This window comes from Protopterus annectens, chromosome 7.part0 (genome assembly GCF_019279795.1).
Source record: "Protopterus annectens isolate FY-2018-M chromosome 7.part0, PAN1.0, whole genome shotgun sequence".
In the NCBI taxonomy this organism is placed as follows: domain Eukaryota; kingdom Metazoa; phylum Chordata; order Ceratodontiformes; family Protopteridae; genus Protopterus; species Protopterus annectens.
Window position 1 is genome coordinate 592,447,823 of NC_056739.1, and position 23,678 is coordinate 592,471,500.

The 23,678-nt window shown below is 40.2% G+C and overlaps 1 protein-coding gene across 1 annotated transcript in view; it reads right to left on the reverse strand.

Annotated features, from left to right (window-relative positions):
• Positions 1-23,678, reverse strand: part of MAN2C1 (mannosidase alpha class 2C member 1) — a 1,630,015-nt gene that overhangs the window by 717,874 nt on the left and 888,463 nt on the right. The gene's annotated exons all lie outside the window — the stretch shown is intronic.

The following is a 23,678-nucleotide window of genomic DNA, read 5'->3' on the forward strand; positions in this document are numbered from 1 at the left end:
CACCCCTCTGCCTCTGGGGGTATCATCATCATGTGCGGCACAGAAAGGACCCTGAGATTTTTTTGTGCCACATTTTCCCACTCCTCTGATTCCTGGAGAAGGTTATGTCTTGCTTGCACCTGGCTAGCATGTCCTTTACTTTGGAACCAAAAATGGATGAAGCTTCGATGGGAGCATTCAGAAAGGAAGACTTAAAGGGATCTGTGAGGTCACAAATGTGCATCCAGGCAAGACGCCTCATGACAATGCCCGAACCCACTACTCTAGCAGCCCCTTTGGTCGCATGTGATGGCAACCTCATGGATGAGTTGGATATTGATTTCAGGGTTGCGAGCTGCGAGGCTACTTTGTTCTGGACCTCATCAAACTGTCCTGCGAGCGTCCCAGAGAGTTCAGAGATCAAGTCCCTCTGGAGCCTCGTGAAATGTGCCAAATAATTCAGGGACCATATAGCAAAGGTCCCCGATGCAAAAACATGCTTCCAAAGTCTGTCCACCGCCCGGAACTTCCTGTTGGGTGGGTGGACAGCGGGACTTTCCTCAGCCAAGTCCTTTTTCGTGGCCACTGCCACCACCATAACCTCAACTGGTAACCCTTTGGACCAATGGGGGTTCTCCTCCAGAGGGGAAAGAATTTTGTCTGGTCTCCGAGGGATCGCCTCAATGGAATCAGGGTTCTTCCAAGCATGCTGCACAACAAGCTGGACGAGCTCGTCTGCAGACGGGATCACCCACAAGGTAGAAGGCCAGGCGCAGAAAGCCTGCAGGAACACGGACTCCTCAGACAAGGGTAGGAGAGCTTCCAGTCAACTCTCTGGTTTAACATTTCCAGGATGTCTCCGAGGGAGATATCATCAGGAGGTGACTGCAGGGACCATTCACCATCATCATAGTCCATGTCTTCAGTTAAGGACTCCTCGGGTGAGTCCATGTGCTTCCTCTTGCACTTCCTCTTTCGAGGGGCTCCTCAGTGGGAGTCTCTGAGGAGGACTCGGAAGAGCGGGTACCCTGAACAGGGGTGTCCTTCGCCTTCTCTGCCCAGTGTCCCGGGGGGTTGGCCTGCGACAGCTTCAGCTCAGGGGGTGAAAACTAGGGTTCTGACATCAAAGGAGTGCTACAGAAGCAAGAGCCCTTTCCATCCGTGCAATGGAGAGGGCTCTTGCGGAAGGCAGGTTCACCCGAAGAGGGATGGGAGCCCGGAACCGGGATAGACAAACATGGGACCGAGGTCACACCCCGCTCCGACAAACCCACCTTCATGGGTGGAGCCTCAAGCAGGATCAGAGCGGACGTGGCTATCGGTACCGAGGATGGAACCAAGGAAAAAGACGGCTCCATGCCCTGGGCCAAAGGGCCCATCTCCCAATCCCCAGATTGAGGAAGGACCAGTTCAGGGGGAACCGAAGACCAAATGGGCAAACTCAGCTGGAGTGAGATGCACTGTAGGCGCCAAAGTGATGGGTTCCATGACGGATGTCGGAGCAGAAGGCTTTGGAACCGAGATGGTCGAAGGAGGAGTGTAAGACAGAATCTGTGGAAAGGTCAACCCAAGTCCTACAGGTGGATGGGTCTTAGAAAGTGTGGGAATCCCCGTGGCTAACAACAGCTGGTCCACAAGACACACCACATCGTGTTCTGACATGCTTCTGGTGGATCTAGTGGATACTCCAGATGGGGAGTCAGGACATTCAATGAAAGGGCTATACATCTTGCCCAGAAATGGATCTACGGAAAGGGAGTATCAGGTCCATGGTGGAAAGCCTGCCGGTACCGAAGTCTCTAGTTTCGAGACCGGAAGTAAAGGGGTCAAATCCAGTGAAGTCTGTACAGCACTCAGTGCCGAAGAGGCACTCGGAGCCAAAACGGTTGGTTCCAAAATGGAAACTAACAAAGTGGTCAAAGGTGTGCCCTAAGCCAAAGTGGCCACATGTGCCGAAGTCGAAATAGGCATAGTAAGGTCTATGATCAGTGCTGGAGGCAGGACCGGTGCCGGTATCGAAGGTTTCGAGATGCTCAGAGTAGAGGAAGATGGAGCTGTAGAGGCAGATTTATGCTCTGAAGATAACTTTGGGACCTTTGATTTCCCAGGCTTGACCTCATCACCCGATGGTGAGGAGGGAACCGAGTGGGATCTCTTTTTGTCTTTAGCAGGGGGGATTGAGACTTCCATCGCAGAAATGGTCTTTGAGAAGGGAGACTTGAGTAACCCTTTCAGAATTAGTTTATTTTTGTGCTCATTAAGAGTGGGTTGGCTGAAACTCTAACAAATATCACACGGAGGCTGCACCGAAAGGTGGGGCACTCCTAAACAGTATACACAGTCATCGTGAGAATCACTATTAGGTAACTTGCCATTACATGAAGCACAATGCTTAAACCTGAAGTACTCTTCTTATCCGACATCTTGATAGAAAGAAACCACAGGCCAACCATACAATCCAACTCGAACAAAGTCAAACACCATTCAAAATAGTCACAATTACAGTAATACAGTGGTATGTAAAGAGAAAAGAAGCACCTTACTAAAAGCCAAAGATAATAGGTTAAACAGGAAAGACAATACCAGCAATGGTATTGAAGAAATACCACAAGGGTAAGGGAGGAAAGGCCGTACCAACAATGGTACTTGAAGGATTACCAATGGTAATAACGGGTAAAGTATAGAGGAGGAAAAACAAGGTTAGACAGAAGGAAAAACCACTAGAAATACTATTCATACAATAAAATATGAAGATATCAAACATTTTCCACACAAATATCAAATAAAGTACCACTTAGCTAAGAGCTCAGATGAAACGTGGCTTTACGGCTATGCAGCAAACGAAACAGGGAGAAAGGCGTTCTGGGTGGAGACTTAGCTCAAGAGTTTTTTGGCTGGTACGAGCTTGTTATAAAGCCAACTTGGTTCCGAGGGTTTGGAACTGAACCATCAGTGATGAATGGAAAGAGGATTAACAACATCAGATGATGTATTATGTAAAAGATTTAATTAAAAATTAAGAGACATACATTTACAATAACAGTGAGGGAAATGCAGTGGCAGAAAAGCTAAGTGAAAATTTATGGAGAAACACTTTAATGCATTGCCTACTACCTAGCTAGTTAATAGCACTACTCAAATTCTAATCTCCTTGACCTCCACCATGTTCCATATCAGATCAGATTCACTCCACCTTAAATTCATGGAAAGGAAAGAAGGCTTTTTGGCTTGAATTTTTGCCACTCCTGCCAACCCTTTTGATAACCACTGCTTGTTCCCCAACCCTGGTTGCTGGTACCTACTGGACACCCTGTCTCTGCATAAACAGGCAGGTACTCCTCTACACAAATAAGTGGTTCTATTACTTGCTGATTATATGGCCTTAATCTAAATAAAATCATAGGCCCTCAAATAGCCTACCACCAGAGCATTAATTCCATTTTAGCAGTGCCAACCAGCCATGTTCAGAAATTAGTTTTAGTTAGAAGCCATTCAAGAGTTTATCCATTTTCGTTTTAACTAAAGTTAGCACAATGAGCTGACATCAAACTGAAAAAAGGTACAAGATTGAACATGTAGTAAAATACATACACATTTTATGAAAGATATGCAAACACAAAGTATAAAACATCACATTACAACGCTATGAAGAAGCATGTTGTGTTAAACAAATGTCCCATCTTCCCCTGGAAACTGACATGACCATCATCAGCAAATACAGTCACAGGAAACAAAATGTATGTGTCCCAATGGATGTGTTCCTTAGTCAAGTTACTGACATTACCAATGCAACGCTTTCAACTAGTGCTCTGAAGAGGAAATGTACCAGGGAACAAGAGAAATGGGACGTGTGCTAGTGTGTTCCAGCTTTGCATGTACATACTTGGGACACCTTCCATATGCAGGGGGACTGAAAGAAGAAAAGCATGGAATGAATGAAATGATTGTGATATATCTGAGCCCTGAGTCTCTCACTCCGCTCATGGTTATAGACTGCCTATGCCAAGTCTCATCGCTCACTGTAAAACACGACTCTGCTAAATGGGTTACTATGCTGATAAAAAAAGGAATATGTTCAGCAGTAACACAGACCAAATGGCAAAATTACATAATATAGAGAGGATTAGACAATGGAACATGATCAAGTGGTCATATTACCCAATATTGGGGGGAGACTAATATATTCCCCCATTAATAAATTCTTCCAAGACATCCCAGGTATAAAATTGTGATCACCCATTTAAAGGTCACCAGGAAAATATTCAGCTTGATATTTAAGTGAAGCCTAGTCCTGAAATAGGAGAACCTGTTATGGCAGCTGGTATTGTTAATGTCAAAGCTGTGGCAAAGGGGGTTGGTTGGTTGGTTACCCAGCAATGCTCCTTTTGCTGCCCCATACCACCCTCAATTTAGGTTGAAGACCAAAAAAAGATAGTTTCAGAGAAGAGTGCTAAAAACAAAAAGTACTCTCAGGAAAAAATTCCTTTAACTGAAAAAAAGTCAGAGTCAAGTCACATCAGAGTCACCCCAAAAATACTTAAATTAATAATAATAGTGACTTCTTTGGCTGAGGTTTGGATCGCTAGCTGTTTTTCTCTGGTTTGCTAAAAATAATAATTACTGACATTGCTTGTAGGAAATGACTGGCACCTCTTCTATTGTGCCAGCTATGTCCCACTAATAGTTTGCACCTAGGACAGTTGCCTCTTCTTACTTGCTAATGTGACTATATAGGTTGAGGTCCCTAACATAGGTGTTGCTTTGTATTGGTTCTATTTTTTGTGAAAGAGTAGAAGGAGTGTTTGATGCCATTCATAGCACTGAATACTAAGTAAAGATTACTCACAAACACATACAAGACTAGGAAGAGGGACGGGGCGTTTAGTCTATCACAACACATAAGTGCCTAGACTTGGAAGTGGAACTCAAAACACCTAATTGAAAATAATAACTCATGCATTTTGGGTACCCAATACTTTCTTAGGAAGACTAGGAATACTGCCATTGATGAGGATACTATCCTAGTCACCACTGATGTGGAACCACTTCTGCATCAATACTGCATTCAGGCAGCTGTTGAGACCTACGATAAGGGGAGGGCAGTGCTTCTAGGTGAAACAGAATTGCTACTAAACAATTTTTCTAAGTTCTGAGACCTTTTCAAACAAGACACAGGTATAGCTATGGGGGCACACAGCTTGGCAAACAAAGCAATGAGGAATGGAAAGAGGAGACTGTCTACCAATCAGCTTTCCAAGACTGGGTAAGATGCTACTACTACTTCATAGATGACATTTTATCTTATGGCAGGGAAGCAGGGACAGATCAGAAGAATTTCTAGAATACATCAACAACTCCACTCCCTTTCTTCACTTCACCTCCAACCACAGCCCAGAATCCATCAGTATTTTGGATCTCACTCTTTCCAAGAAGGCTGACATTAGTTCTCTCTCATGACTTATATAGGGAACCTATCAGGGTAAACATGCCACTGTACTATAACAACATGGACCCTCACATCACTAAACAGAATATAGTTCAATCTCAGGGGGAAAGGAAGGTCAGAATCTCTAAAGAGCTGGCATCGCTCACCAATAACCTCGAAGAACTACAGACAGACCTTCTACTATGCAGTTAGACAAACAGGATGTTATTTAACATTCTAACACTCACCACTGACCTGACGCAAAGGGATGACCCCAGACTCAGGGAACCTATTCAGAGGTTGAACTGAGAATTTAGGAGACATTTCACTGACACCTTAATGAAAAATGGAAAAGCTTCATGGCTATTACCTACAACATGGACTATCAAGGATATTCAAAGGGCCATCCCGAACAAATGGGTGACAACACAAGACAACAGGCAGCTAAGAGAGGCACTAAAAGAATAACCAGGCTTCACCCACAAAAAAGAAGCTAGGAGCATCAGGATTTTTTTTTAAGAAAATGCACATACTCTCCCTAAAGCTGGCCCCACAGAAACCTTTAAATGTGGCCCCCTGACTGCAGATTATGCCCAACCATGAGTGGCTCCAATCAGTTTACCTGTCAATTCACTAGCAAGCTATATTCAAGCAAGGTTACAGGGAACTTTGTAAGTGAATCAGTAGTATACAGCGTACAGTTTAGAGGCTGCCAAGCATTTTACATAGGTAAAATGATTGATAAACTGAAAAGGAGGATAGCACAACATATGTCAAAGGTGAGATCAAGAATCACCAGAAACCTGCTTGCTAAACATCTACAAGACTTGTGACCATGTTGGTTTCTGTTTGCTAATATTGGGCACCATCCATTTTGACCAAGTCAGAGGCAACAAAAATGCTATGCTCAAGAAAAAGAACTCTTTTGGCAAAATAGACTCAATGCCAACAGAGCTCATAGCCTCAACTGTAGCTGTTCGATCCACAGTGTCTTGGTATTAAAAAAAAAAAAAAAAACACAAAAGCTATTACTAAAGACCTGAACCCTTTAGCTGATTGAGAACTTTTTCTTCTTTTTTATTTTCTTTAACAGTCTAAGTTGAATGATCATCTTTCACGTCATTGATTATTTTTTCTGTTTGCACACAGTGCAATTTTCAGGTATTAAAACAGACAGGGACTGAGTAGTAATAGCTCCTGTGGTTTGTTGCTATTTTTCTCCAGTGTTTCTTAGTTCTACATTTCCATAATGGTTCTTTACACTTCAGAACATATGTTTTTTTTAGAGATGGATCTGAAGAAGATTATTCACAAGTGCTGGGAACTAACAGATTTCTCAACTAATAGGATAGATCAGTAAACTTATACTTTCAAATATCAACTATTGATATTAATTTTGTGCCACCTGCACAGGTTTAAGGGGTCTGTCACCATGTCTGGTACACTAGCTCACTCCTGAATAGTCAGACGTACCTGATATGCAAATAAAGGGATAGATTTCCTGAACAGTCCAAAATAGATGAGCTTCCAGCCAATGAGAAGCCACCACATCTGGCACACACCCAAGCCTATTGTTAACAAATGTATATAAGCTGAATATTTGCATATTTTATTTGAATGTAACGAAGAACTAATACATCTCCACAATAAAGGATCCTTAACTTTTGACAGAGTTCAGCACATTCTTTGCTAACCATCACTCTAATTTGGATTTTTTTACTCTGTGGCATTCCTTTTTTAGCTTCTTTCTGCATGTGATTTACCTGCCTTCACTCCCCAAGGGTAAGGGAGACTGGTTAATGCTGAAGTTACACAACAACCTTAAGTTCAGGACTAGCTTAATCTCTATTACATTTTGTTTTTGTGTGTCCTTCTCAAGTAAGGGTAGGGTTGGACACAAGTTTCTTCCTGTTTGGGTGGCTTCCAGATCTTATTTTTGAGTTCTATGGCTTAAGATCCTATTGGTGAGGAAACACTGAGATCTCTTGAGCTGGTTTAGGTGCTTAGTAAGAAGCATGCTAAAAATAATATAATGTAATATAATATAATATATTCATATCATTCTTCACTTTCTATCACTTATCTTAATTGTGAATTATGGTATGTCCACAATCAACAGGATAATTTGAGTATCAGAAGGATTTGATAACCTCCCACAATTTATAATCACCAGCAAACTTGGTAAGCTGGAATCACTTGCTATCAGCTTTCATGTCAGGCAAGTATATGCCAAAGAGTAAGGGAGGCCCAGGACAGAACCTTGTGGGATATTTTTTCTGTATTGAGCAAGTAACCCCAACTGTAAATCTATGGGTTTCTATTAGGTAGCCAATTATCTATCCCATGAACTACATATAGGTTAACTTTATTTATTAATTAGCTTTTGTTTAATAGGCAAGTCTGTCTGGGTACAATGACCATTTTCACCAGAGGCCTGAGGAGAAAGGCTCCAAGAAATGGTAGATGAACAATAAAATACGATCTAAACAAATATGTACAAAATACTGAAATTCATTAAAATGAATAAATATGAAATATCATGCAAAGATATAAAGTGTTAAGTTATAAGAATTGACACTGGTGCATATTACAGAATACCACTGAAGCGGGAAATTGTCAGTATAAATGTACTGACATCACTAAGCAGAAGAGAGTATGAACATTTGGCAGCTAAAGTAGAGATATGCATCTACAATCATATTGATATTTGATTTGTAAAAACTAATAAAAGAACAAAGGTACGTATGTTTCTTGTGGCAGGAATGCAATAAACTCACTTCAGTAAGACATAAAGAGACAATTGGGCAGAAATGGTTCAGTAGGTAAGGGGGAAATCAGGAGCATTTGGGTAATTTTAACCTCAAGATTCAGGACAGCTGCAGACTCTAGTATGACTTAGGTCTAGTTTGAGGTTGGTCTTAAAAGCGAAAGACTGTCTGCCCGATGGTGAAGGGAATGCTGTTCCATAATTTAGTTCAGTTTGTGGTGGATTTTTTCGGGCAGCAACTGATGTGCTGGTCAAATTTAACTTTGTCATCCATGAGAGCTTCTTGAGGAGAAGAGGATCAGATACAGTACAAAAAACTTTGAAAAGTCCAGAAATAGGGTGCAGACAGGTTCACTTTTACTTCTGTTTTGGTTGCCTGTATCTAAAATGTGTAGTAGAGCAGTTTCAGTGCTGTGATGGGATTGGCAACCATGTTGTGATGGAAAAAAATAAGTGTTCTTGTAGCAGAATGTGTAGGGTTTGATGATGTATATACAACATAAAATGCTGAGTTGGAACCAAGGTCTAGACAAGTAGTATGGACTCTATGCCCTTTACCAATGACCTGGACAGTCCTTTTTGAGGAACTCAACTTAGATGAGCAGACATGATCTGCCTTTTACAAGCCAGAACTGGTGTGTTTCCAGCGATACAAGGTCACCTACATTGTTTTTAGTTCAGCTATAACACATTACATAGTCTGAATTAAAACTGGTGAGACTAATAGGCCTGCAATCCTCAACAAGCAGCTTAACATTCAAGAGTCTTAACCAGCTATATTGCAGGTAGCGCAACAGTTGAAATAGAAGAGGAATAAATGAAGTAATGCTAGAATTATCAGAAAAATGTAACTTTAACATGAAAAACCTACATACATATTTACAAACCTGTCTACCATAATAAGGAAACCCAATGTTAGATCAAGTACATTAACTGAATATCTTAGTGAACTGACCATCAAGATCAGAAAGAAAAAAACAGAACTGCAAAATATGTTAATGTTAAGTAATATGTCAAGCAATAGCCACAAAGTGCCTTACCTTTCGGGGTAATTTATGAATCATAGAACACATAAGGAAAACAAGCACATTCTAAATGATGGATGGATAGGTATAGCTGACAGTATACATGGAAAAAGCAGGTCTGCACATATGTTGAGCATCAGAGTGTTAAGAAGCTGTTTTGTACAACAATAACTGAGATACAGTTGACTAAATACAACTGAATTGAATACTTAAGTAGTGATGTGCTACTTAAGATGGTTAAAATGATTATTATACATATTTAGATATATAAACTTGCATGTCAGAAAGTTAAACTAATAGTAAAACCCAGTAAAAACATAACACGTGTCATTACTGAAGAGCTAGGATAGATGGATGACAGAACTAGGATAATAAGAATTTGCCACTGCTACCCACTGATAAAAAAGCTTCTGCTGTCAAAGTCATGGGGCTAGTTAGACAGGGTAAGTGAATAAAAGTGGGGAAGGACATACAAAGTGAAAGGCTGAATTATGAGGTAGGACAGAACAGCAGCATCAGTAGTTGATTAGTGTGACATTTAAATGAAACAGGGCAGCAGATAGGGATAATGCATTGAGAAGGAAAACATGAAAAAGTGTGAGTGCTGTGATACTTGAGCAAAATTTAAGGTGGTAGACCAGGAGAGTAACTCAGTGCACAAGGAAAACATGAATAAGCATGCTTAGTGCGATATATACAAATGAAATAGCATAAAAGGGATAGTAATATTTACATAAAATGGTAGCAGATAGCGACAGTACTGTAAATACAACAAAACATGAATATGTGTGATGAATGTGATTCTTAAATGAAATTAAGGAGAGTAGACAGGAGGTAAGGGTAATAAGAACAAACTGCTACATAACTGTGAGGGACTTCAAGAATCACAGGTCTACCAAGTATGACTCCATGTAGAATGTATAAAACAAGTCATGCTAAAACTGCTAATAATCTACTTACAAAGTTACACAATATGCATAACCTTAGTTAAGCAAAGTAATGGTCAAAGGCCTTCAAATGCTTTGAGATCATTAAGATTTCTATGGTCTAATAAAGGGAAATCCCAGAAGGAAAAACTAAGAAATGAGAAAGCTAAGTTCCTTTTCTGAGACTGTGTGGGATGGCTGCACCACTTGTTGTAGACCTAAAATCATGAAAGGTTATTTTGGGGAGATTAGAACAACAACAAAAGGGGACAGTAGATCAGTTGAAGTGGTTTGAATGTTAAGGTAACACCCAGTTTGCTTTTTGGAGGGTGGTGCAATGACATTCTAGATGAATCATTGCATTTCATCAACTAATACCAGTTGAGTACTGCATTTTTTTTCAAAAGAATACACAAAGACTAGAAGACCATACTTAAGGATAAGGATGAATCCCTCGTAATAGATGCCCCCCTTCCTCAAGATTAACCTGGCTTGAGGTTTTCTTTTTAATTTTTTTTTTAAACATTTTAGTTTGGAGTTGAAAGGAGAGTTGGGAAGCCATCCAAATACCAAGGTACCTGAAGTGTGGAACAGTTTCAGTTGGAATGCCTCTGGAACTAACACCATCCTAGGTTTTCATATTCTACTGACAACATGGGATACCAAAGAGAACAACCTTTGTTTTATTAAAGTTAAGAGTTGTTTGAAAAAAAAATTACATCTTTCACGTCTTCCTGTACTATGTACCTAAACTACTGAGTACGCTACTTTTTTATAATATTGGGAAGATCTTGACAAGCAGAAATAAGAAGTAAGAAGAAGGACCTTAGTACTGAACCGTAACGCATACCAGAGTTGGGATTTAAGGGGTTCATCAATGTGACTTTAAAGAAAACAGGATTCAGTGAACTGAACTCACTTTAGATGGGAAACATTTTAGTGAGACTGCAAAATGAGAGGGAAAGGAATTTTCCCCTTGTCCCCAGGGTTGTTACGTTATGGAGTTGGACACACTGAATGCAGGTATAATTGTTAAAGTCAACAGTCAACTTTTTTGTGTCATATATTCGCAGTTTAACTAACACAGTTGACATAATGGTGAAAGTCTTTGGCTCACATGCACAAGGTTCAATCCTGACCTCCGACTAATGCCCGTGTGGAGTCTGCATATTCTCCCTTTGTCTCTGTGGGGCTCCACCCACCTCCTAAAAACACGCTGGGAGTTTCCACCTCAAAATCACCCAAGAATAGAGTTGTGGACAGCAGTACAGACTCTAGATGGTGCCAATTGAGGGAAGAGTTGTACAGATCAACCTCTTTGGGCATCAAATGTGGTGCACAGTATTCCCTAGATTTAGGAACATGGATCAAAGATTGCATGTCATGTCAAGGCTATCCACTCAATGGTGTAAAACATGGCTCTAAGTAATTTGGTTTTGCTGACTAATATCGCCAAAAACTGGACACACTATTTGACCATGAGAAGTGTGAAGAGGATCCAGGCTACTCTGACCTCTGCCAGGGACCCATGAACACTCAATATAGGTTCACTGACAGGATGCAACTTGGAACTGGATGACATGGTGATGTGGAGGAAGCTGGACATCCTCTGTATCTGGGACACAAGATGGAAGGGCACATAGCCACTTGGATTGAAGCCCACAGTCTACTAGCTGGAGGACCATCTAGAAATCGTATGGGAACTGTGGTGAGGGAGAGTCTTCAAAGGACAATGACAGATGTCATCAGAATTAGTAAGAGACTCATGGCAGACAGACTCCAGTGTAAGGAAAGGGGACTATTCATAATCAAAGTCTCTGTCCCACAGCAGGGTTGTGATAATGAAGAAATGAGTACATTCAGACAGCATCTGCATGATCTACTAGATAAACCAGGGCAACATGTGTTAGTGTTGATAATGGGGGACATAAATGCATATATCAAGACAGACAGACAGACAGAACAGGATATAAAGACTGCTTTGGTCCACATGCATGAATAAGGAAGAAGAGGCCATTCTAAATTTCTGTCTGGCAAATGGCTTGATGGTGGCCAGTGCAGTTACAAGATAACATACAACAGTGTCCAAAAGGCAACTTGGGTAGACTTCCTCACTGTAAGGAATGGGAAGGGCATTGGGGTAGAATCAGTAATTGCAAAGTCATCTCCAAGGGGTGTAAAACCCCAGTTGGACCACACCATAAACCACTGGTTGCCGAAATTAGTGGTCAGAGAAGGCTCTATCTAAGGTCAAGAGACTAGAATGAAGACCTGGTAGTTGACTAGATAAAAAACACAAGAGTTCAAAGAAATACTCAAGGCACTAGCACCTCAGGAAGAAGAGGAAATAGATAGGACTGAAGAAGAATGACCGCGCCTTAAAACAACATATGGAAACTACAGAACAGATATGCAGCTGAGACAGTTATGGAAATAATGTACATAAGGAAAGCTGGTTCATAGGTAAGTACTAGGCCTGGTGCCCTTGTCAGCCCTTAAGCACAGCCAGTTTCTCTTTTTGTGCTTGAATTAACCTGTCCCATTTGGTTAGAAATTGGCCTTACCCAATGCCATTGTCGATATTTATATATTACCCCTAATATGAATAAGTGGAATCATTCCATAGGTAACTTGTAGGGACACACGCAAGGGATACAGTATTTAAGAGCTGTCTCTAAATATTTGTAGTACGGGGGGGAGATCCTGAGGTAAATTTTCTGTTTCCTACCCATAGATCCAAGTTGTGCTTGAATATGAATACGATGTAGGAGAGGTTTAGATACCTAGACAAAGTATTTCTGATGTCATTTGACTTGCTGACGCGCAGTAAATCTATCAGCACTGGGTCAGAGGTTGCCTTGTATGCCAGACACGTCACCTCTTAGCAGTCTGTAGGATACAGAGTATAATGACAGTGCTTTGAGGACATGTTGTTAAGGCCTTGTATCCTTTTAGTAAGCTATCTCTGTGGACGTTCCAGTTGTTGTGTGTGTGTGTGTGTGTGTGTGTGTGTGTGTGTGTGTGTGTGGACAGAGATACGACAGAGGGAATCATATTCAATGATTGAGCTAATGAGAGCTAAGTAAAAGTAAACAGTGATGTACCTAGATCTAGACAGAATCCCTTTGTTTATAAGCTGTGCATTATAGAAGGACTTACAACAATGGACATATGTTGCTCAAAAGTTAGGTCACTGTCACAAGTTCCCAAACTCTGCACAACTGTGTCAACTCTTAATTGGGTCAATTCTGGTTAGTGGAACACAGAAGTTCAGAAAGTCATCAAAAGAAAGGAGTGGAGAAAATAGTGGGAGACAGAAAAGATGGGATGGACCAGACTAAGAAAGAATACTGGCTGGCTTACACAGAGGCCAAGAGAGCAGATGCAATATCAAAGAACATCAGGTTGCAAGGCAAAGACAGAAAGATAAAGAAGATGGTCATCAGATACCTTTCATAAGGGATGCATGCCAGTAGATCCATCAGCAACAACCTGCTCACTAGGCCATAGGATGTCAAAGGCAGATGGAAGGAGTATTTCCAGCAGCTTCTGAATGAAGAAAACTGCACAGAATCTGTACTGGCCCAGACAAAGCCTATACATTAAAAAGAAGAGGATCTCACCTTAGAAGAAGTGAGACTAGCAGTAAGGAAAATGAATTCAGGAAAAGCAGCAAACTCAGATGAGGTCATGGCAAATATGAGCAACATACTGGGAGAGTTAGGGGAGAAATTGCTCTGGGGATACTCATAGCAGTATGGACAGAAATGGCATGGCCAGGACGGAGTATGTCTCCCTGCTGCTTAGTGTCTTTAAAAACAAGACTGCATATGCAGTAAAGGGAAATGGATGTTTCAGTATAGATTAACCTATTATTTGCAGTAGGATGAATGGCAGACCTAATTAAGAAAAAGTAACTGCTGGGGCATAACAGCTGAGAATCTGTGCAGAAAGAATTGCAAAATTGTACAACTTTTTTGACACAAGAACCCATATGAATTACGTTTGAAGTGAAACAATGACAATCACAAAGCACTAATAATGTCTGTAGTTAATTCACATCAAATGACAAAGATGTTTTAATTATTTTTGTATTTCTGCCAAATGTGTTTGACAGTTTCAGGGAGATCTATTTCAATAAAATGGACTTGAATTTCAATAAAATACTGCAGTACAGAGAGGTCCGTTATAAACAGAGACAATGACATCCACCAATACAGATAGATTGTAAAATCTTTCCGAATTCTAAGGTTAGGATAACCATGCTGAAACACATGTTAGAGCCATCTGTCCTTATCATATCAATATTCCCCCTCCCAGATGTGAAAAACAACTTGCATGTTTTCAGTAAATTTTAACTTTTAAAATTCTCCCCACTTCATCCATTCCAGTCATCCCAGTGTCCCATCAGTCACCATGTCTACCTGCCCCTCCTTCTTCCCCTGGACTTCCCTGAGTGAGCTGGGTTCAGCCTGGATCTAAGACATCCTGGGAGGCGATGTCAGTAACTGCCTCTGCTGCTGTTGGGGCTATATTATGATCTACCCTTGTTCCCTCACCCCTCCCCTACATTCATTGACAACTTCTAAGGACTACTCCCCTCTGTGGACCACTCCTTCCCTCAAGGACATCTTCAAATTCCATCCCCACAGATAGGGATAACCATTCCTCCTTACCTGCACCTCAGACACCCAAGCTGGTAATCAAATATGGGGTCGCCCGGGCAGTAGTTAGAGATTTATCCCTCTACACCATGGCTCCTATAACATTTAACCTTAGGGAAAAAAGTGCACTGGCTACATTTAGATAAATTTTAGAAATTATGTACTCTTATATTTAACGCACTAAAGTATTAAGGCTGCTTTATAGGCAGCTACTTGTATAACTGGTCATGTTCCATGGTTTCAGACTTCATGTAGTTTCTCTGAACTGCTTACTAGTTTTCTTTTAAAAGTTTATTATATTTTACCTTGTACATTTCAGTCAGAACATACAGTTTAGACCTTTCCTGATTGCTTGCCATTGCAGACTCATCATCTACAACTAAAAGCATTTGCTAATAGAAAAAATCCTAGTAATGCAGGAAAGAACTCCTACAAATTTCACTCAGTACTCACTGGTCAGACCTCTCATGACTAATCGCTTGTACCTGCTTGCTCTTTGCTTCAGCTAAAAGTAGGTCCAAATGGAAAAATAAGCAGCTAATAATTTTTCAAATGCAAGAAAGAACTACCATTTCTCTGCTTCTCGTCACTTGTTCTTGTTATTTAAACATATTTGCTTGAAAAATCCCTTGCCTGCAGGTTAAACAGAGGACATTAGATACCCACCTCCACAAAACAATGGAAATTGTCTTTTGATTTCACATATGCAACCCAGAGCAGTTGAAGATTACAATATTACACTAACTAACTTACTTTCCAGCCTTTCTTATATTGTTTTAGTGTAAAACATGCACACATTTAAAATAAAGAAACAAAAATACACTCTTACTTTAAAATCACTAGCATACACAGCAGTCACTGATAAGACCCCCAACCTCACATTTAAAATAACTATGATTGAGTACTATACAGAACAAATTTATAATATAGCTTGCAATTTACATCATTAAATTTACTACATAAACACTAACAAGAACAATTTTTTACTTGCAGTTATTTCTTCATTCTCTTTAGTCATCATGTAAACTTTAATGACATAAAATGGGATTAATGCATCAGAGTCACCTAACCATTTTAACACAGTCAACAGACTTCCAGTCTTTTTTCAACACTTCTTATAAAGTCACAGTTCACATGTCTAAAGTACCTCTAATGGCAAAGATGCAGTACAGTTCTCCAATTTATTCACTAATTTTACATGTCTGCTGATCTTTTTCCTGATTATCCACAAGTTCCAATGTCAGTCTCTGGTTGAAATCCAAGAAACAGCGGACTTTCTGGAACAATGGAAAAAGTTTTATTAGAAAGTCTCTCTATGGGCTTTGTTACTGGCAGAAGAATGAGCAGCAGAGCCATGTGCACCCTGCTGTCTCACTATTTGCTGGTTAAGATTTTTATTTCATCTTTCAGCCGGTTCTGCATCCAAAAATTCTTTGATCCCACAGGAAAAAATTTTTTAAAGACAGCTTAATGGAGCAACTTGAATCTCACACCTGACTTTCAACATCCTCCGACTGCCAGATTAACTTGCTTCTTTTTTGCTGGTATAAACTGAATAATCATTTCAACACTTTGGTATCCTCGATTTTCAATAGTTTTCCCTTCTGCCACAGTTTTATCAGGAACAACTATTTCCACTGATAACAGCCTTTTTACTAATGTTGGTCTTGGCTGCTTTTTCATGGCCAGATTTGCAGCATACATATGCATCATCTCCATTAACAAATCCTATTGTGGAACACCAATCCAATCACTACCTGTACGTCTATAAAATTAATGTAATCCATTGTTTCTAATTTCTCTGATGTAGTAGAAAATCTCAGGTTTTCTCTCTGCATGCCCTGTCCTGTAATTTTATTTTTATCTGAAACATTTCTTCTTGGGAAGCTTCGTGTTCAGTCAGTCTTTTTATCATATCAGCCTGAGATCACTTTAGTTTTATCAACTCAGATGAATTGCTACTTAAAATTGCTTCTGTTTCTCTAGCCTTTTATAACTTGACTTTATATATTTTTAACCAGGGTCTGACTTACTTTAAACACCACTAAGTGCATTTGACTTAGTTTTCCTGTAAATAACTGGAAGCCATCTCCTATAGTAAAGCTGAAACTTGGGATTACTTTTTGCTGAACAAGGACTGAGGTTCTTCTCAGCCAGAGCATTTTATTTCTATTTTCTGACAGATTTTCTCTCAATTTCTCAAAATGTTTCCTGTGCTGGCATCCAGGAAGTGTAACTACTAGACAGTATCTCAATTGTACCAAAACTGATAACTTTTACCTGCTTTTTAAAACAATTTTTCAGTTTTCATATTTGAAGAGCTCTAATCAACATGTTTGTCAGTGTGTAGCCATCTTGGAAATCTTTTTGACAGAAACCTTTTTAGCCTGTCTAATCAAGTACCTATAAATTACACCATAAAGATAAAAGGGACTAAAAGTAAAAGAAGGTGCTTCTCTGCACATTTATTAAAAAGTGTGGAAGTCAAGGAATGGGTAATAAGCAAAACAGAAGATTTTACTAAGTCAGATAGAGAATGATTCAGATGGGACAGTTAGTGGATTGGATAAAATGAAGCTGGGTTTAAGTTTAGGTTAAACATTTATTTTTTAAATCCCAGAGCACAAAAATCATTAGCACAAAGACATAGGTAATAGAAAGTGGAAAGTGCAGTGGAAAACCTTAGAGACCTATAAAAAGAAGATTAACTAGAAATCTTGACAAAATAATGGAGGTAGCTTAGCAATTTTAAAAACATTTATAAACTGCAGAATAGTGGGGGAAATGGCATAACTGGAAATGCTTTTGTAAAATTTATATATCCTAAAGCTTGGCAAAGGGGAAGCTTAGCAATTACCAGTACAACAGATAAAGGAGAAGTAAATGCTGTGATGTATAATCATGCAACAGAGAAATCTTCAGTAACAGATGGAATTCCTGTAGAAATATGAAAGTTTAGAGGAAAGAAATTATTGAAAATATGGAAACTCTAGTTTAATGATGCTCTTAAGGGAGTCTGGGGAATACCTTCACTGTGGAAGAAGGCCATGGTAGTAATACTACTGAAGGAGGACAATAACCATACAGACCCTTAATTATGCAGGCCAACTTTGATTCTAAATCACAACTATAAGTTTACTTCTATACAAGATAAGAGAAATAAAAATTGCCAAAGCTGATCTGTATCAATAGTGTTTTTGAGGAGGGGAGGCAAAGATTTGAAAATATTAATAAAACAATGATGATTCAGTGGGAAACAAAATATGACAAGTACCATTACTGTTAATTTGCTTTGATGTACAGAAAACATTTAAAAGGGTTTGTTTGGAATTCATGAGCAGGGCAATGTTAGCCTTTGTATTTCCAAATAGTATACTACAGTTAATAAGGAGTAAGGGACCACAGTCACAATTCTACAGGTCTCCTCAGAGCGGCTTTCTGGAAAAGCATCGTCTGCTCTCTCCTCCGATGCTGAGAAGTGTGGTTCTTCGTTGGGTGAAGGGATCCAGGGATCAACACCAGAAGGATTCAGAGAAAGTGATGAATGGTCCAAGGTACCTGAATTGGCTATAGATGTCAAAGGCTCTATCAGCATACATTTACACACACTACATGAAGTCATAGCTGGTTCTTGTAAAAATAAGCCTTTAGAATTCATGAGTGTTACAAAACAGTTATAATCCTGGGTAGGTGTCTGGACAGAGATAATTTTATTGGCCAGATGCATGACAATTTAAAACAAGTACTAAAATCACTATTTCAGAGGTTTAGTGAGGTATTAAGATGCAGTAAACAGGTATATCCAAGTGTATTTTAAATACTGAAGCACATATTACCAGAGGTCAGCATCAACAACCCCATTTTCTACAACAGGTCAGTGTGACATTAATTGATGCCACTTATTTCGATTCAGTGACACTCTCTTACCTTCTTCAACAGTCATGCTTGACTGTCACATGTCTTCTCTAACATAATCATTCCATCTCTCTGCTGAATAAATTATCAGAAATAAAAGAAGCAAGAAACATTATGTGAGGTTTAACAGTATAAAGGGGGTTAAATGAGGAGTATACCAAAGAGTGCTAAGGCAGAATGGTAATATGATGGCAAGATGGATAAAACAAATAATGTAAATGTTATGAGCAGGGAGGGAACAACACTAATGAAGGAGATAAATACGAGAGGTGATTCTATCAGGTAAGTACTAAACTACTTTAACTTGATGGTAGAAGACAGCCTGAAACAAGCTAAGAATAAAGCTGGGGAAAAGATTCTGGCGGAGGGAGGGGGGGCTCCACTTACACTAATTCAAAGGACACAATGAAAAAAGATTAAGAGAAAAACACTCAAGGATGGAACTGTTCTTTATATGGGAAACAGAAAAAGAAATAAAAAGGATGGAGGAAATAAAAGCATCATCATCACCATCATCAACAAGCCATTTTTTCCTCATTTTTTCAACATGGTGCTATGGTGTCACATCAGCTGTAGCCACCTCTCTTGATTCAGTGCTAATCTTTTGCCTTAGACAGTCATGCCTGACTATTGCAGGTTTTCTTTTACACAATCCAGCCATCTCTTTGCCAGATGTCCTTATTTCTACATGCCAAGCAGATAACAAACAAAATACAAAATTAGAAGTTATACATTAATTAAAAGATGCACAGAGTTAGAAATACCCTAGAAATAACCTGGCTCAGTAGTGCATGGATAAAGCACAATGCTGCATAAACAGTGGTAACTTAAGGGTGACTCTTTAATAGCTAGCAGTTCCCCTGATATTGATATCCCTTCAACAAACAGTAAAAAAGCAAACAGTATTCCCTATAGTAACTACTACAAATATAACAGACACACTGCTTGCTACATTATTAGCACACATTGACAAGTGCGAAAGCACTATCAGCATGCCTTTATGATGCCATGATATTCTCCCAGCTTCATAAAAGAATGCATGTTCTGCACTTGTACTCCACTATCTCCCTAACAGTTTAGTCTTGGGACAGCCACCCCATTTGCCAACCATTTCTACCACTATCTCCACAACAGTAACCACTGTCTCACCCTCTCTGGGGTGTGGGGGGAATTGTGAGAAGAGAATGCTCGAAGGAGTTTGGGTAAAATCAGAAGCCAATCTGCACATCAGCATCTTGGAGGTGAGGGCAATTTTCCTAGTGCTGTGGGAATTTCAGGACTTCCTCCACCTTGCAGTGATAGTTATTCAATCAGACAACATGTATTTAGTATGGTACATCAACAAGCAATGCGGAACCAAAGGCTGTGAGAGTTTGGTAGTGGTCAACTGTTACAGTACTAGGTGACTATATCAACATGAATGCCCAATTCACATACAAATGCGGAACACAAACTAAGTCACAGTGACAATACTGTTTTTTTGTCTTCAGGAGCAACAAGTTCACTTCATAAGATATACTTATTATCATTATTATATTATTATTAGCAATAGTAGTACAGTGTAAAGGATATGAGAAATCAGCTGAATAGATTGAGACTTCTTCCATGTCAGTTTGCATAGCATGTAACATTGAGCAAGTACTTTCATTGCTGCGTAATAAACCCTTACACAGCAGGGACATGTGTCCATTAAATCTTACAAAGCCATGAAAAAAAACTTGTGTTGCCACATCTAACTACAAAGCAATAGCTGTTGCCACATCTAGCTACAAAGCAATAGCACATAACACTGAAAGCAGACTGCATAAGCACCAGAAATTCTCAGGACCCAGAACACCAACTGGTACACTAGCTTCATGAATGTATCCACAGCCCCAAATTGTAGCTCCCCTCCAAAAACCATTCTGTGCAATGCATTTTTATGGGCACCACACCTATTCACCACTGAAAATATGACAGGCTTATGCAAACAAAACTGCCTAGCCAACCAGTCAATCTGAAAAAAGTGACTTAAAATAAAACAATTAAGATACTACTTTTTATTTAAATTCTACCACATCTGCGTACATAGAAATCAATCAATTATTTCTAGAACATGTATGTCATGGACTACATAGCAAATTCCTAGTCATGCCCTTGGCTGGCACTTGTCCTAAACAGAGCTGTAGCTAGCTCATCTAAAACCCTAGGCAGCTCCCTGACTGGGGTCCTCAACTTCAAGCACCTCACTACAATTGACAGCTCACTAGCACAAGTGCAAATGCACTGTTAGCCTTCAATTAAGAAACCACAGTATTATCATTGTCACCTGCCAATCAAGCTCCCTAGTAGCTTGGGCAGCCACCTCTTTGTCCCACTCTAGTTATAGTCTTAAACACGAAGAACTGTTCAACACTGCAGTGTATTCAAATGCATTCATTTAACTTGCTTGTGCTTCACTCTCATATAAATTGCCTTCTCTACAGCTTGGTACTTAAACGCAAAGAAGGCAATGACTGTGCTGCCATGAACCCATCCAAAGACCACCTCAGGCTGTAGAGAATGCAGGTTTTTACATCATCAAGGACAGTTTGGTTATATGACCAAAAAAAGTTCTATCTTCCCAGAGAGGTAGGAGATTCCCTCCAAGATTTATTTTTTAGCACATTTATTAATTATCACTTAAGATATAGACAAACATACATTAATATAAAAGAAAACAAACAACATTAACATGTTTCCAGTTACAAACATTATAGGTTCATAGGTAGGTACTAGGCTATTAGCCCTAGGGCCTATATAAGCCTAACCAAAAAGGTACTCTGGCTTTCGCCACCCAAGAAAATTATTTTCTTGTGCCCTTGTCGAGCAGGGCCATAGACCTGATCCCTGGGGTGAATTTCCTATTTCCCATCCAATCATCAAGATTTTTCTTGAAGAGTGCTAATGAGGAGCTCTGTTTGACATAGATAGGTAGTCTGTTCCAGAGTATAGGAAGTCTGTGGGACAGGAATCTATCCCTCCAACATGTTCTGTTTATTGTGGTAACATGGTTTAGCTCCCTAGAGCGTGTAGCTTGGAGGGATTGGGATTTCTTTAAGTGGAGCATGTCCAACAGCTCTGGGTTTGACATAGCTTTGTATGTTAGGCAGAGACTGCCTCTGAGTAGGTGATATGCAATGGAGTAAAGCTGAAGTTTTTTGAGACGGTCTGTGTAGGGCATCTGTTTGAGGCCAGTAATCCTCTTTGTGAGGTATTTATGTGGCCTTTCCAGTTGTTGTAGATATCTTGTGAGGTACATACCAAAAGGGGCATTGTACTCTATAATGGGTCTAATGAGTGATGAGTAGAGGGGAACACTGACCTCATTGTTTCTGGATGAGAAACCTTTTGTGATGAGGTGAGCCACGTAGAAGGATTTCCTGACCACTGTGGCGATGTGATTATCAAAGGAGAGACTACTGTCCACCTGTGTCCCAAGGTCTCTAATCTAAAACTTTCGGCATTAAGTAGTCTACCACTTATGTGGTAGTTCATGGGTACAGAGTTTTTTTCCAAAGGGGATGACAATACACATTTTGGCATTGAGCTTGAGGCCATGGCTTTGACACCAGGCATCTGTCTCAGTGAGGCCCTTTTGTAGTATGTCCACATCGTTAGGAGTTTTGATTATGGCTCCTAGTTTGCAGTCATCTGCAAACTTTGTTAGCCAAAGACCTTCTATGTTAGCCTGTACTTCAGAGAAATAGATACCAAACAAGAGAGGACCCAGGACTGAACCCTGTGGTACTCCACTTGTCACTGGTCTGAAGTCGGATTTGGAGTCTGCTACTTTCACAGTGTGGGTTCTGTACGTGAGCCAGTTGGCAACCCATCTTGTGACATAGGGATTTATACCTAGTTTAGTGAGCTTATCTATAATTCCAGAGTGGGGGATGGTGTCGAAAGCCTTGGAGAGATCTAGATAGGCTGTATGAACCACCTTACCCTCATCTATGGCTTTGGTGACTGCTTCAAAGAAATCAATCAAGTTTAGGAGACATGATCTGCCTTTTACAAACCCGAACTGGGTAGGGCCCAGAGTTTGGAGATTACCAATGTCTTTGTTTATGAGTTCCATGATACGTAAAATGGCCTTGCAGACCAGGCTCGTCAGGCTAATGGGGTGGTAGTTCCTGGGTTCCATCGTGGCTCCCCCTTTGTGGAGTGGGATAACCGTCGTGGTGTGCCATTCAGTGGGCACAAAGCCTGAGGTGAGGCTATGCTTGAACATGGTACTTAGGTAGGGTGCCAGTTCATTCTGTAGTTCGTGTAGAATGCAGCCTGGGATATTGTCAGGTCCCAAGGATGCTATGTTCTTGGCTTTGGAGAGTGTTTTTTTTTACCTGTGCAGCTGTGATTACAAGAACTTTGCATTCTTCCAGTATAGAGATGGGCCCTCTAGGGGGTGAGAGGGGGGTAAAGTTAGCACTGATCCGATCTGCCAGGATGTTGGCAATATCAATTGGTTATGTATATTTAGTGCCACTGTGATGCAACTCAGAACAGATCTGAGTGTTGCCATTGAGATTCTTGACATAGCTATAGAATGCTTTGTGGTTGGTCTTTAGAGTCAGTGGCAATTTTGTTTTCATAACTAGCTTTGGGGGATTTTATGAGGGATCTCAGCTTCCTACCGAGGTTGACCAGGAAGTTCCTCCAGTCATGGGATTTTACTCTTTTTTGTAACAGTTTCTTTCTTCTGTTGTAGAGTTTGTATATGGCAGAGGATCATCAGATTGGCTTCCTTTTTTTGGAGGATAGCATCTTGGTTCTATTAGGGATAGAATGACCATGCACTCGTGTAAGTGCTTATAAGGTGCATTTGTGTAAGATTCAGCAGTTGTACCTCTATTGTCCATCTGCATGGGTGTCATGAAGTTTGCCACTTCTGTCTTAAGAAGTATGAAGGTGGCTTTGGAAAAGATTTTTACGGTGGTTTCCCTAATTGGGGGTGGG